The sequence below is a fragment of the Paralichthys olivaceus genome, chromosome 17, assembly GCF_024713975.1.
Source record: "Paralichthys olivaceus isolate ysfri-2021 chromosome 17, ASM2471397v2, whole genome shotgun sequence".
Classification (NCBI taxonomy): Eukaryota; Metazoa; Chordata; class Actinopteri; order Pleuronectiformes; family Paralichthyidae; genus Paralichthys; species Paralichthys olivaceus.
The window spans coordinates 19,331,732-19,346,847 of NC_091109.1; positions in this window are offsets into that span (position 1 = coordinate 19,331,732).

Genomic DNA, 15,116 nt, shown 5'->3' on the forward strand with positions numbered 1-15,116 from the left:
GAGAACGTGACGCACCACAAGGAAATAAACGATGGAGCGTGATATTAAAAAAGGAAAGTTGTCACGATAAATACAGAATATTGTCACATTGTGTAGCTCTACTTCTGATTTTAATGTGTCTTCAATCCCTCAAAAAGACTGTTAACATGAGATGAGTTTCATTTCAAATCCAAAAAAAGAAAAACAGACAACAACATGCTGCAGGTGGTTTACTTTATGAAATCTGCCCCTCTTCAAAAAGTTCTGTGAAATGCAAACATGATTTCACAGAACACGCTTATTGGCAGATTTCTTATTTGTTCATTTTTCTGACCAATTAGCTTCACATTTGGTGTCTGAGTTTCAGTTTTCATCTCATACTTTGGCCCAAAAAGAAATATTTAGTCACCCATGTAGTCAGCCAAGTCACTTATCCAGCAAATATTCCAAGGTTTCACTGAGATTCAGCGTCTTGAGTGTGAAGGTTTTTTTTCCCACTTTTTCTGTTGTGTGTCATTAAAATTCAGGGTTTTTTTTTTTTTTTTTTTCATTTGAGGGTAATATAATTCAAGCAATTTCAACACACCACCTTGAGATGCTTTTGATAAACCAAACAGTTAATCAGAAAGAAAAACCTGGATTTGGAATGATCGGGTTGAGGTCGAACACAGACTCCAGATCAAAATGATTAAAAGCGACGCGGACGGCCACTTGGAAATCTGCAACACGGCTCTGCGTGTGATTGATTTCTCCGCTCCCACACGAGCCCTGATATACATGCATGTGCACACACCTACTGTATGTTGAATGTCAGTCATCTGATTGATAAGCAGACTGAGTGCTGCCTCACCTGATAAATATCAGATTAGAAATTGTACACATCGATGTATAGAGTTACATCTTGTACAGCGCACGTGGAGCTGTTTTATCTCCATTAAGCCCCTGAATCAACATCTAATAGAGTGCGAGGCTCTATGTGGAGCAGCCCGTTCTATCTTTTTAAACAATCTGTTTCAGGCACACTTTGTTATCACACCAAGCAGAATGCCAATGGAGACCTGGGGCAATGTCAACCCCGGTTTATTACCTTAAGATCAGTGTAAAGATACTGAACAAAATGACTGTTTGCAAACCACGGAGAAAGGCCCCGGTGTGGGCAGCGGAATATCTCCAGCTCTCAATCATCTCTCCCACCACCCTTCCCTTTCCTCCGAAGGCCGACGACGCAGGAACACACTGGCAAATGTGCGAAGGAAACGGAACAAGAGGACGGAGGTGGAGGAGGAGGAGGAAGGAAGAGAAAGGCCATGTACTCTGCTTTTGTTCTCATTATTCCGCACAGGCCTGGGCGATATCCAGGCTGCCGGTGTTGCTCGGCTGGGGCTTGGTAGGAGGGTTATCAGCGGGTCCGCTGGGGAGCGTCTGCAACGTTCCATCGTATCGCTCGTTCTCAGAAGGCATGTGGAAGGGGCGAGGGAGCGAGGGGGAGGGGGGGGTGCAGTCTCGCCCTGATGTATGGCAGGTCTGGTCCACTGCCCTCACACAGTGTGTTAGTGAATGAGGAAACGTGTCTGTGGACATGAATTAAGTACGCTGACCTGCATGCAGAAGTGGAAACGGTCCGACTGAAGGGAGCGAGGGAAATGGAGCGAGAGAAGAGGAGTGAAAGGAAAGGTGCCGGCTTAAGGGGGGGTGGGGGGGGGGGGTGGAGGAAGCTGTCACAATACCACAGCTTTGTCTTGGAGCGCTAAGTTTAGTATCTGAAAATCTGCTACAACAGAAATGAAGAAAAGCCATCAAGCAATTTCACAGAACAACCGCTGAGCTCCATACAAACAGATGTCTCACCACATCGACTGGGACAGCTTTTGTAAAAACTTTTCTTTTTTTTTTTTTTTTTTTGCGCAGAGGTTTTGATGTCGACCGGGCGTCTTTGTCGGCTCGATGAAACAAAATACAGGAGCTGCATATTTCACTCCGGTGCCCGTCTGTCAAGCCATTCGTGGTAAAGAAGCAGTCTGCTCAAAACATAATGGAGAGTTTGATAGTGAGTCAGGCTCCGTCTGTTCCACTGGATCGTAAATACAGTTTGACTATCTTGTTTACTTTCGCTCATACAACCCTGTCCCAGAGTGCATCGGGGCACAGACTCCACTGTCTCGTAAGGGCACTTGGGTGTGGTTTAAATTATTTTATTCACAGTTCACGCAAGTCAAAGTCTTTGGAAACTCTTGTAATCGAGAAAGAAGCTGAGAATGTGGCGTAGACTGAGGACTGAATAATTGAATGATTACTTTTCAGCATGATTTCTTTTGGAAGGTGCAGTTAAGTACAGATAATCTTGACCTTTCAGTTGGAGAAGCCACCTTTGTTTTATTAACTTTAGCTGTTCAGGTGGATTATATTTGTATCAAGAGCCCGACAGGATTTTTCTGTCTGGGTTCAAACTAGAAACTTTGAAATTCTATTCAGGTTCAGGTTTGGTCACCTTGACTGGCTGTCTACTTGATTTTTTTAAGGCAGTAATCATGAATTGTTGGAGTCGGATATAAAAAACAGAATGCCTGTCGCGTTCAGCTCGGGCTCGGTTAGTTTTTCTCTCAGGCTCGGTCAGAAAATAGCAGCCTGAGCATCTCAGAAAATGTCAGGTCTGCACTGCGGGACGACCTCCGAGCAAATCGCCCAGCTCGACTTCGTGAAACAGATTCACGACCTCGAGCGGTGACGCTAATGCAGAAGCACCTGCTAAAAAGTTTTCGGGGGGGGGGGATCGGATGTAGTTACCGTGACAACACTCGGGGGCAAACGGGGCGGGAGAGGGAGTGAAGGAGAGGTAGAAACGTCCTGTCAGAGCAGTGTCAGCAGTCCGGCTGGGAGACTGGCCCATCCATTACGCTACCTGTCTTCCAGAGGCAGCCAAGGCATGCCCTCCTTTCCCCTTATGAGGCAAATTGCTAGCGGTTGAAGCAGCGGGGTTAGGTCCCCTCTTTCTCTTTTCCCTCATGCGATGCAGTTTATAGCACTCTCCCTCCTCCCCCAACCCCCCCCTTGTCTCTGCCTACTTTGCTTGCATGGGCCCGAGCTGATATGCATTATCGCCCGGCTTTTCGCTGAAAGCCAGTCACTTTGCATGTGTCCTCTGCCTGGCTCAGCACGGGGAGGGGAGGGGGGGTGGAGGCTGCCGGGTCAACAGTGCGTGTGCTGATGGAGGCAGGTGAAAGTGAGATGGACTGTCAGGCTTCTTAATAACACCCGTGGAGAAATAGTCTCTCAGACCACGGCTCTCTACCTTCTCTAAGCTGCAACTCTCACGGCGGAAGCTGTTTTCTATCTAAATGTGCGAGATGATTCTTGTGCTTTCTCTCCCCCTGTACTTCCCTTTTTATTTCCCTCCCCGCCTAACTCCCAGCACACTCGACTTTATGAATTTACTTAATTGACGCTGCTGAGGAGCATGAGGGACTTTGAGCTATTGATTTGCTCTAGGCTTCAGCGTGGTTGGAAATACCAGTCAGTCTCTGGGGTGGACTCATGAAGCTTTCTACCTCGAGTCCCCCAGCGCTGGGAAGCCGGCCTTTTCAATGGATTTCTTCATAATGTCACTGTGGAAAGCTAATGCTTTCACTGTATGGAGGGCTCTGCCGTCCCCGAGGAGCGTTCACCCCTTGACCACATTTGTCATACCCTGGAAGCTATATTGTACAGCTCCATGCCCTGATAATTCTCCTGACAAGGGACCGGGAGTAAGTCAGCTAAAGCTTTATTTTGCTACGTCAATAAAAAATGTCACTACCAGTTAAAAATGCTATGGTGCCGCATGTAGCCCAGTGGCTACGACAAAATGCCTGCCTCTTTACATTTGCACTGGATGACAGTGAGGTCAGAGGAAAGACGGAAGGAGACTTAAAGGGAATTTGAGTCCGCGGCTTCTTTCAACTCGAGTCTAATTCATAATATCAGCCTTCCTTCTTTTCCGTTGGCACAGAGTTAATTAAACAGATTAATGATGTGGCAACATTTCTTATAGCTAAGAATAAGTCTGAGAGGTCAAGGAGCACGAGCGCTTAGACAATACCGGTGAAGACCGGTTTAGCCACAATCATTTGAAGGGGAAAATACCAGGGAGAGATAATTATTATTGCATAAATTGTCCCTTGCAAGCATCCATCTAAGTCCAACTTTGACCTTTTGTGCTTTATGTTTTTATGGGCAGTTTTATCTCAGATTATTATCAACATTTCGAGTTTGCTCTGCTTCAGTTTTGCTTCCAAACGAAGCTCCTCTCACCGTCGGACCATGTTGAGGAGAGGTCACGGTGACACAAACATCCTCGCTGTAGCAAAACAAATGGAGACAGTGAACCAAAGTTGTAATTGGAAACAGAAAAAGTACCAAAGTGTGTGTGTGTGTTCTGGTTCCCCGGCGTCTTCCACGAACACCCGCCGCCGCTTTGGGAGATTTGTGAAAAAGAGCCACAGGTCTCGTCTTTGCCTTTCGCCTTCTCAGGGAGCACCAGCGTCATAATGAAGGTGTGTAATAGAACATGACACCATAATTATATTCTCCCAGTTAAGAGGCAGTGTTTACAACAAGCACAAGGCTGCCTTTATTTTCTCACACTCACTCGCTCTTGCTTTGTCTCGCTCTCTCGCCTGCCCTGTCTACGCTTCATATCATGTGCCATTTAATTGCATTAAAAAAAAAAAAAAAAAACAGCTTGATGAAAAAATGAAAAAAGTAAATTGCTTTAAATTGCCTGTCACAGATTGTGTGGAGTCGGCGTGGAGCAATAAGACTCGCGCATTGTTTTGGGTGCTGGGTAAGCAAGATTAATGCGTCTGCTGCCAATTTTCGAATGCCCCGTGATTCCACGCTCAAAGAATTGCCTGGGATAACATTTTGAATCACAACAATTAGCTATTAAATGTATCTATTGGTTTTATCGAACACAGGGCCGCGAGGATAGAGACAGGGATGCAGAGAGACCCACAAATGTATTTGTCAATACATATTGGATCTGGCCGGCTAATGGCTTTTCCAGTGCACATGTGCTATTACACACAATAGGCCTGGGTGGCATTTTAGGCTAATATAGACTTGAAAGTGACCTCTTAGCGTACAGGCCTCCTCCTCTTCTCTCTGTCTTACCTTCTCCTTGCCTCTCCCATCTTCTCCTTCTGTTTTTTTTTTTTACCCTAACGAGGGATATGAGCGACAAGGCAAAGCACCCTATCGCGCCTGTTGAGCTGAAGACTTCCACAGCAACCCAGAAAGAGCCCCGGGGGTGCAATTAAAAGTGAGAGAGAAGAATGTCAGCCAGGGGGGCAAGCAAGGGGAAAGAGAAGGTGGTGAGGGAGGGAGGGAGGGAGGGTTGAGCACTGGTGCCACAGGTAACGTGGTCATGTCACAATCCACAGAGGAGGCCCTTAAAGGCTGCTAATGTGTGGAGGTGTCTGCAGTAAGTCCTTCCACCAGCTCTACTCTCTTTGGCCTCCTCGCCTTCTCCTCCTGACCCTCCTCCTCCTCCTCCTCCTCCTCCTCCTCCTCCTCCTCCTCCTCGCCTCATCTCACACCGACTTTGTGAAGAAGCCTCGGACTCAGTGTCATTCACGATTCATGTTACTCTGCTCGCGGGAGAAGTTTACAGCCAAATCCCAGGTGTGGATTGGGGAGCCGGTGCGCTCGACCCAAATCCATGGCTTCCCATTTGTCTCACCGCCCATGTGGGTTAGTGGTTCACAACCAAGTTTCCAAAATACCAAAAAACGGAATAAAAACAAGCCCTTGTGTGTCCCTTGTCTTTACAGCAAAATTGATACAGATGCGACCACACAGGGAAAAAAAAAATCCCTCAGAACCCTGTCAATACATATTGATCTTTTATTTAGCTGAGAAACACCGTCTAGACACGCTGCCGCATTGTCTCGGAAATAACTTCACCCCACTCCAATGTGACGCACACGCCTCACAGATTAAGGCGAGGAAATGGATCTCTAAAAAGGAGATTTCAGACAGATGGGGGATATTACCACAAAGGAAAATAAAAGATATCTACGGATTGAGGAGGGCAAAAATCATCATCATGAAATGCTGGCGAATAAACAGCTGAAAATCCCTCAGTCAAATTGGAATGCAAAGCTGAAACGAAATTCCTCACTGGATGTCAGCAGCGCCGCGCAAAACACCGGAGTCCTCGAGTCGAAAATTAGGATTCAACATACAACACTTGAATAGCATCAAGATTTAGTTAACGGTTCTCTAAGCCCTCTTTCTGCTTCTAAATAGCACATTAAGTTTCCCACCGAGATGCGTCACCGACATTTCAACATACTCTTACCACTATGATTTGACGTAAAGAATCTTTTATCCACAAAACTTTTATCACACCTGAGAAAACGATGAGAAACAAACTTCTTTTCCTTCACAAAACAAACACGTGTGTTGAAAGAGAAGCATTCGGATTAAGGAGTTAATCAATTTCCCGATCGTACATGACAGAGGTGACACTGTAACCCAAACAAATTAGCTCATACTATCCCTGTCAAAGGCAGCTGTGTGCCCACAGCATTCATCCCGGTGCACCGCTCCAGAGCTCACTGCAAACACATTACCTTGCCTGGCTGCCCAAATGCATACCAAATAACCCATATAAATCATACAATCTGGGCCAAGTCAATGAGAGCCCCCTATTTTCCCTGTTTTCTAGTTATTTCCACGGTGCCATCATTCAGCAGAGCTCGCATCACTCAGGCCTCGGCTCTCACAGCCATCGTCGGAGTGGCCCAGTTTAGAACTCACAGAGGGGTCCTGAAGTAACCCTTCCTCTAGTGCACATGATTTTACGTCTCCACAGTCTGGACTAAATTGTGGGTTGCCAGCTCTTCGTACACTCCGCTCTCTCTCCTTGCAGCTCACTCCCTCTTTCCTTGTCGCCGTGACAAAAACAAGGCCGGGCTTCGATGAACTTGCACCGGTGTTTATGGCAGTGTTTACCACCGAGTGAAACAGCAGTTGAAGAGGCCCCTTCAGCACATTATTTTAAAGGCTCCCTCCACTCCAGTCACTCCTCCTCTCGGTGTATTAGGGTAGCATCATTTTGTTCTGACTCTGGTGCCAAATAATGACTTTCGGCCTTGAAATATGGTTTTGAACTGTGTCATCGTAAACAACACAGACTCTCACTTTTTAGCGAGCGGTTTCCGATTCCACTTCCCCAAATTAATTGACTAAATGGGAGCTTAAAGTCATTATCTCCCCTCGCCAGTTCTCCAGTCCCGCGCTAGGGGCTAATAAATGGAGGTCTGATTCCGCTAAATGTCCTCTCGCCAAGATTAATAACGCCTGGTACCCTGGTGGTGAACAGATGTGGTCGCCCTCGCTCCGTGGCAGAACAAATGGGCACGAGACATCCTTGTATGTAAAGAGAAAAGACATAATGGCTTGACGGCATTCATCCCGTGACGTGTGAGCAGATGAGACATCCTCGGGTGTTTGCTTTCCTGCACATGTTTTGTCACCGGTGCGGCCGTGTGGTCTAACACAGTTTTCTTCAGAGAGACTGACAATGAGAGGAGGGGGGGGGGGGGGGTGTTGTGGGAGGATGGAGGAGGCTCAATGGAGGGGTCTGCTGGCTTCCTGCTTTGCCCGCTGTGGCCTTTGTGGTAATACACTGGTGGTTATGGGAGCCTCCGTCTCTATGCAAATCAGTGATTGCTTCCCAAGTGCTTGTGTGTGTGGCGTGTGCAGTCGAGCGCAAGCGTCTGTTTTTCTGAACGTTTAGCCCCGGCACTGTCTGGAGCAAAAGGCTAGAGCTGCATCAACATGGAAAGAATACTTATGTAATAAATCCTCTAATTAAAATCTGTTATTTCTATATCAATAGCGTTGTTTACCTGTTAATAATACCGCCCTGGCTGCGTAGTGGATCTGGCTGCAGCCTTTGCTTTTAAATGAATAGAGTGTCTCTGGAAGCAGATACATTGATTGGACGATTCAAAGGTCAAACTTAGCACAGTGAATTGAAAATCAGTGAGGGAGTTGTGTTCCCACGTTTGTCTCAGCCTCCCCGTTGTGACAATTACATGAGAGGGAAGGACGTGGAAGCACATTTCCATCCAGGCGTATATATCGACTGTATCAGCGGGTCAGTGGCAAGACAGCTACAAACACAATTGTCACACAACACTAAATAATACATGGAGCTAAAACAAAGACATCACACACCTAAAATATGGCCCTAATAAAAAGCTGCGAGGAGAAAATGTGTTTCCCCCTCGACGAAGAGTAATGACCTTTCCTCGAAGCCCACCATAAAATAACACAGCGACAGTTAGGAGCACCTGTTTTTACATTATTAATAGAGGAGGCTTCACACACACTCGAACGCCAGAGACGAGCGACGGTACTCCGGCTTTTGACTGTTTTTAAATTGGACCAAAAAACTCTAAAACTGCACCCAACTAAAACCACTGAGGCATTCAAGTGTTAAGAAAGCCATTTGTCACAGGCAGGACTTCTGCCAGGGTATCAGCACAGCGCTGGGATGAGAAATAAAAAACACAAATGAAAATAATACAAATTGTATGAATGCCGTTCAAGAATAAGCCACAAGATTTGTAATGGCATCTGAATTCAAATGCCTCGTACAAAAACACACATTTCGTTAGCGATGCTCCGGCAGAAATGAAAGAGGGATATTTTCTGTTGTTTTTTTCCCGCGGTTCACTCTGAATAGATGCTGCAGAGCTGCTGCTGCTGAAATAAGGGTCTTTCTGCACAGTTTTCAATCCAATCACGTCAAAGGGGATTCAGGCATCCTCAGAGATGAACAACAGACGGCCATGATCTCCTCTGACCTTAAGTGTGACTCATGTTTATTTACCTCAGCTAGTTATCCCTGAGGGACAGCTGCCTCATCACTGGAATGAGCACTGTGATGGGTAGCGTTTCTTTTCTTTTTTTTTTTTTTTTATTGCCACTCCTGGGAGCGGACGGCTCTAATGAACAACGAAGCCCGATTGATCCCGGTTAGCATTTGATTCCAGAGCAGTGCAGAGACACACGATTCAATACGCTGGCATGCCGCTGGAGCACCCCTTGAACTTTGCTGTACACACATCTTTAATCACACTCACCTTTTCTCGTGGCTGGTGTGACTTCCAGCCTATTTGTAATTACCAAGCTCCTCGGGAGGGTTGGCTCAACAACAGGCCCCGGCCATAGGTCACGGAGAGACACTGTCCCTGGCCATATGGGCTCAGGGCCCAGGGGCAAGAGAGTGGGTGGACGCCGGCACTGGCATTGGGGAAGTGTCCAGAATGGTCAGAGCGGTAGATTGAATTATTCGGCGACAGGAGACACAGCCTTATCGAGCAGCGGCCACATTGCACTGACGTTTTCACCCCAGTTTCTATTTCCCATTTCACACCTGGACTACTGCCAGATAGGATATGTTCAGCCACCTCGTTTTACCCCCAGATTCACAATCGCCAGCCACCAGTCAAAAGAGGGTATAGTGTGTTATCTATCACCACCTTGCACCCGCCGCGCACCCTCCCCTCAATCCCCGGTCCCGCTCCGGTTTCCCCCCAGTCCCTCCCGTCTTGTCACCAGCGTGGCAACAGCGCGGTGTTATTACAGATAAACAATCAATACTGCATTAACGTGTCCACGGAGGCTACCTGGAGTTAAACAGGCAGACAGGGAAAATAATTCAACCCAATGTCATGGGCGGACATCAAGCCACTAATCTTTCTCAGGAACTGGAACACTGACATATTATATATATATATATATATATATTTAGACAGATATATATACAAACATGCATGTTGTATAAATCTTGAATTCAGGCCACTTTCCTTCATTTTCCTCAGCCATCATTTCTTTGTGTTTGAGGTCACCACATACGATTCTTTTCCTTCCTCTCCTCACTGGTCACAGAATGAAACCCCACTGCATTATAGAAGTAATACCCCACTTTATAGCAAAGGTGACCATGGATATTGGAGAGCAGGGACCCATACGATCGATTTGGAGCGAGGAATGGAAATTTTAACATGATTCCCAGCCTGGCATTTTAACTCAGAAGTACTGGACCCTCTCTTTTGATGACTGCTTCCACTGCAAGTTACTATTTCAAGATTCTGACGGCGTCTTTATTTGAGGAAAGGGGCGGTGAGGAGTGAGGCGAGCCCCCGGTGCCCCGCTGGCGGCTGTGTGGTCCTATTCCTCTTTGCGGAGCTTGTTCGCAGCCAATTTGCATCTACATTCCCAACGCTGCCATTGAAAAGAGAAGGGGGGGGGGGGGGGGGGGGGGGAGATGGCTTTTTTGTTTAGAACCTCTGTGAAAAAAAATGAAAACAAAGGCGTTCTTATGAGGAGGCTCAACAAATAGTCCCGGCCGCTCCCTCTTCTAGACTGGAATTAAATACTCCTCATTCCATTCCTCATTCAGTAGCCCCCCCACAACCCTAACACCATACGGGGGTATGAAATACTTTGCACACACACACACACACACACACACACACAAAATAAAGGAGATGGACTCTGCTGAATGATTGCAGAGACTGTTTACTAATACTGCTGCTCACTCTGCTTTATTACAGAGAGCCAGGCTTTCCATTACTGCAAAGGGAGAGCGGGGCAGGGGCAGGGGGGGGGGGCAGAGGAGGAGGAGGTGGGGACAGAACAGAAAGGAGAAAGAAAGAGAGAGAGAGAGAGAGAGACTGCCAACGTCAGATTAAAGAAGAAGAAAAAGAACAAGGGGGAAAAAAAAAGAATGGCTCAGTTGATTTACACCTTCATTACTCTCCCCTAACTCTGCTTATTGCAAATCATGATGCTGCTTTATGAGCTGAATCCTCTATTACGACAAGGCCGGGAAGACAGTGCTTTAGTCCATAAAGCAACCGTACAGTAACCGCCACCCGGCAGCACCCTACCCACTCATCCTGCCACCCAGCTGCCACAGGGGAAGGGAAGCAAGGCGGAGACGCAGGCCGCCACCGCCGAGAACTTGTTCCAGTGCACGAGCGCTGAGCTCGCTCGCTGTCCCCATCGTTGGCCTTGTGCCCGCGGACAACACACCCAGAATTCCCTGAGCCAGATGCCGAGCGAGTATGACTTAGCGAGTGCAAAGCTGTGTGGCTACACTGGGAAGGAACACACAGCGAGTGTTTAATGTTAAGTGAGCTGTGCCACGTTTAAGTCAACAAACATGTGGAGGAGTGTGTTTACCACGTCCCCGCCACCAAGTGAGGGGGAGCTGCTGGAGCGTTTACTCAAACAGCTTTTGGGGGAATATATGTGTGTATTTAAATAGAGAACAGACTGTATCTTTTAACTTTTATTTGTTGAACCAAAGGGAGGTCCTCGGAGCACCCATGCTTTTTTTCCCCGCCATGATTGAATTTGTTTTCCTGTGCATATGTGCGCGGCGAGCGAGTGCAAGAAGAAGCAGTTGGAGGAAGGCGAGTGCAGGACCTAATAAATCAGCTGATAAGTCGAGGCGTGTAGGTGAGCGGCGGTGTCAGCGTGCTGATGTAAACAGGGCGCGGGGGCATGAGGCACACTGGATGGAGGTTTGTTATGTGTATGTAGCACGCTGCTCCGACCTGGCCTGTCTGACTCCCATCTGGAACAGGGTTGACAGAAAAGTTGACAGATGCTTCGCCAACGTCCATTATTTATGAGACTGAGGAGATCCACACTGCATTTCACAAGTGTCTGCTTCTGCTAGGTCGAGTTCTGACATTGTATTCTCTGCGAGAGTGTGTGTGTGTGTGTGTCTACGCATGCACGCACACACACCCACGTGGTTCTTTCCCGGTGTTTGAGAAGAAGTGTGTGCTTACATATATCTGTGTTCACTCCACCTGCCACTGCGAGCCTCACCCTTGACCTCTGGAGTGTCACTAACTCCCTGCCAGACAGACGGCCCTTCAGCTCCTGCATGGAGGACCAGGCCCATTGCAGCTCTCTTAAAACCCACTTAGAGGCTTACAGCTGGGAGGCCCGGCCATCGGATTGAATTAAGGCTATGATTAATTGAATCTAGTGGTGAGTAACTTGAGTGACTGATGTCTCGTAGGACCAAAGGTCTAGACGCTATGCTTCAGAATAAAGCTTTCTTCATCCATTCAGTGACATCACAGGCAGTTTCAGTGTGCCTCAGGCATGGCTGCCTTTAATATTACAGCTCAGAGTGCCGCTTTAAGCCTAATACCACCAGCAGTACGGCTGCAGCTGCTAAGAGCACCGATGATAATGAGAGGCACAATATAATTAATACAAATGGAATGTTTAATGCAATTTTTCCATTTCAAAGAAATTCCCCTGGCATTTTCCCCAATTCAACTCTCCTGCATTGTCCTCGGGCAAACAATAACCCAAGTTTGGCATCGCCTTCATTAGATCAAACTCAATTATTGCAAAGCACTTGCAGCTCCTCCCGCGCAGCAGCGGTGGTGGTGGTGGTGTATTCTGAGGCTGCCTGTTACAACAACCTGAAGCTCCTCTGGCAGGTCCTGCCCCATTTGTCTTTGACGGACACCGACGTCAAACAGTAATTGGACAGGTACGCACCCGTTGTCAGTTAGTCATGTCAAACAGCCCAGTGTTCAGCTGCTGGGGGTCTCGGAGAATGACCTCTGGAAGAGGACAGGGTTCCCTTTACTGTCGGAGAGACACTCTGGGTTTTATTCTTATACAGAAGCACGCTGTTGTTACTGTACGTCCCATGTTGAAGCAGAAAGCTCATATTGTGACCATCCCTGAGGAATATACCGTCTCACGCTTTGATTCGGCAGGTAGTTTGTGCCGAGGTCTTTCTATCCTTCCTGTTCACAATGAACCATCCTAATGTTTTGAGAGGTTGCAGAACAATGGCAGAAACCTCTCTTTTCTCACTCTGGGGATATAAAATAAATAGGACCTTTGCTGATGTGTTTGCCTGTTCATTTACAGAACCTCAGAAGACAGCGGGCACATTGTACCTCCACCGGGGGAAAAAAATGAAAGGAGAAAACTCACAAAGGCATTCTGCAGGACAATGGTGCAGCGCAGGAAATGGGCACACAATGGAGTCCAGATATCATTCATAATATAGACAGGAGCCCATTATCCACAGAAGGAGGGGCCCATCTGAAGGTGACAGGTTTGTGAGACAGAAAGAATTGTGCGCACGATGCTGCCACCAGGACAACAGAGTCCCTAAAGCCTAACCTATAAGGACAGGTTTTCGCAGTGCCGCTGCCCGCTGGGTCGAGGTGTTACACGTCATCTGCAATAACCTGGATCATTACTCCTGGAGGCTGTTAGAGGGGAAAATCACATCACTCCGCTTTCACCGCTGCCAAGAAAAATTGACACGCTAAAAGTCACAGAAAGACACACCTCAGGTTTTCACACACACAAGCCCACAGACGGCATCGCTGTCACCATCTCGCATACTCGCAAACAAACACACACACACACACTCGCGCGTAATTACACACCCGCAATCTATCACATACTGTCAGTGGTGTCTGGGGGGTTAACATGCCAAGTGGCATCCCAACAGCGTCCCACCAGCCAGTGTTGCCTGAAGCTGACAGCTCTCACTGTGGCTGCCTTGCAGGAGTAAAGTAAGCATCATTATCGCCTTCTCTCCCCACACCTCGCTTTATTTGGAACAAGCATAACGCTCTTTCAAAGTCTCCCCTTCTTTCATCCACCACCCGACCCTTTTCCTCCACTGCCTTCTGTCTTCATTGTGCTCCAGTCAGGCGCTAATGCTCCTTGTCCTGTGGCTGGAGCCTCTGATCTCCTATTACCCTCCCGTCATCCCACAGTCAATATTATCCCCCTCCGTCCTGAACAGTCCTCCTCTCTCCTTCCCTTTGCTTTCACAAAAGTCTCAAAAGTCAGACAGACAATGTTGCCCCCACCCCTCAACTCCTTCATGCACTTGCTCGTCTTCCATACACTTATTAACTGGCTGTCATGTTCAGCAGCCTTCCCCCAGACAGTGTTTAGCGTTCCTCAGTCCACTTACTGCAGCCAGACTTAAGCCTCTGGGCTTTGCAGAGACAGGAATCCAACTAGAGGGGAAAGGCAGGACCTGCGGACATGATCTGTCTGCTGCACTCACTCACTCACACTCGTCCTCCTGCAGCAGCTACCTCAAGGAACTACTCAAACATGCATATTGTACCAGACCTTTAGTGCTATACAATAATAATCTAAACTTCATCCGGGTCGGAGGAGATTTCCCCACTTTACTTTTAGTCACTTTAAATTCAAAAACTATATTTTTCCTGTAATTATAATTCAATTAAGGTTAAGTTGCATCTTTAAGTTTTGACACTGCCCCCGCACTGGAATAAAAAGTCTCCAAGCAACTCTAAATATGTGATTTTGGCAAATCTATCTCATTTTTAATGACTGTGTTTTCATTTTGAAAAGTTTATCGGTGGGTTTATATTTAACCATTCCAAGAAAATTATACCGTCACCTCCCGTCAGCAGGGCGTCAGAGTCACTTATGAAATGTCCGTGAAATTTGGCGGCGCGCTCCGCCTGGAGCCACGGAGCAGTTGATTAGATTTTGATAGTGATCTGGATCTGTGATTTCCACTATTGGATGATTATTGTTTTTTTTTTCTCACCCGCACATATTGGATATAGAGATTAAATTCCAAATCCAATCCGGAGCCTAACAGTTCGCTGGCAGGGTCAAGAAATGGATTTCACCTCGCATTTAAGAAAGAAGGAACATGTCCTTGAAGGTGGCTTCCTCCCTTCCTCCCTTCCTTCCCTCCCTTCTTCTTCTCTTGTACTTTTGATGACACCCAGGCAGGATTCAACTCCCGCGGCTCAACTCAGCATTGTGAGGTAGCTACAATACTGGATTTGTCATCTGCCCTCTCCCTCCTCGTCGTCCCCCTTCCGAGGGCAAATGGTGTAAGAAATGAGACGTGGCTGGTGGATAGACTTTCATGCCCCTGCTTTACCAGTGTCATTTCCGCAACTCTGAAATTGTGCCATGGTCTACAGGGCTTTGTTGTAAATCACTATCTCCCACTGTCAGACTGCAGTCTGCTGCACACTGTGGATGCCTGGCTTTCTGCTGCCTCCTGGGTGACTAATATATCT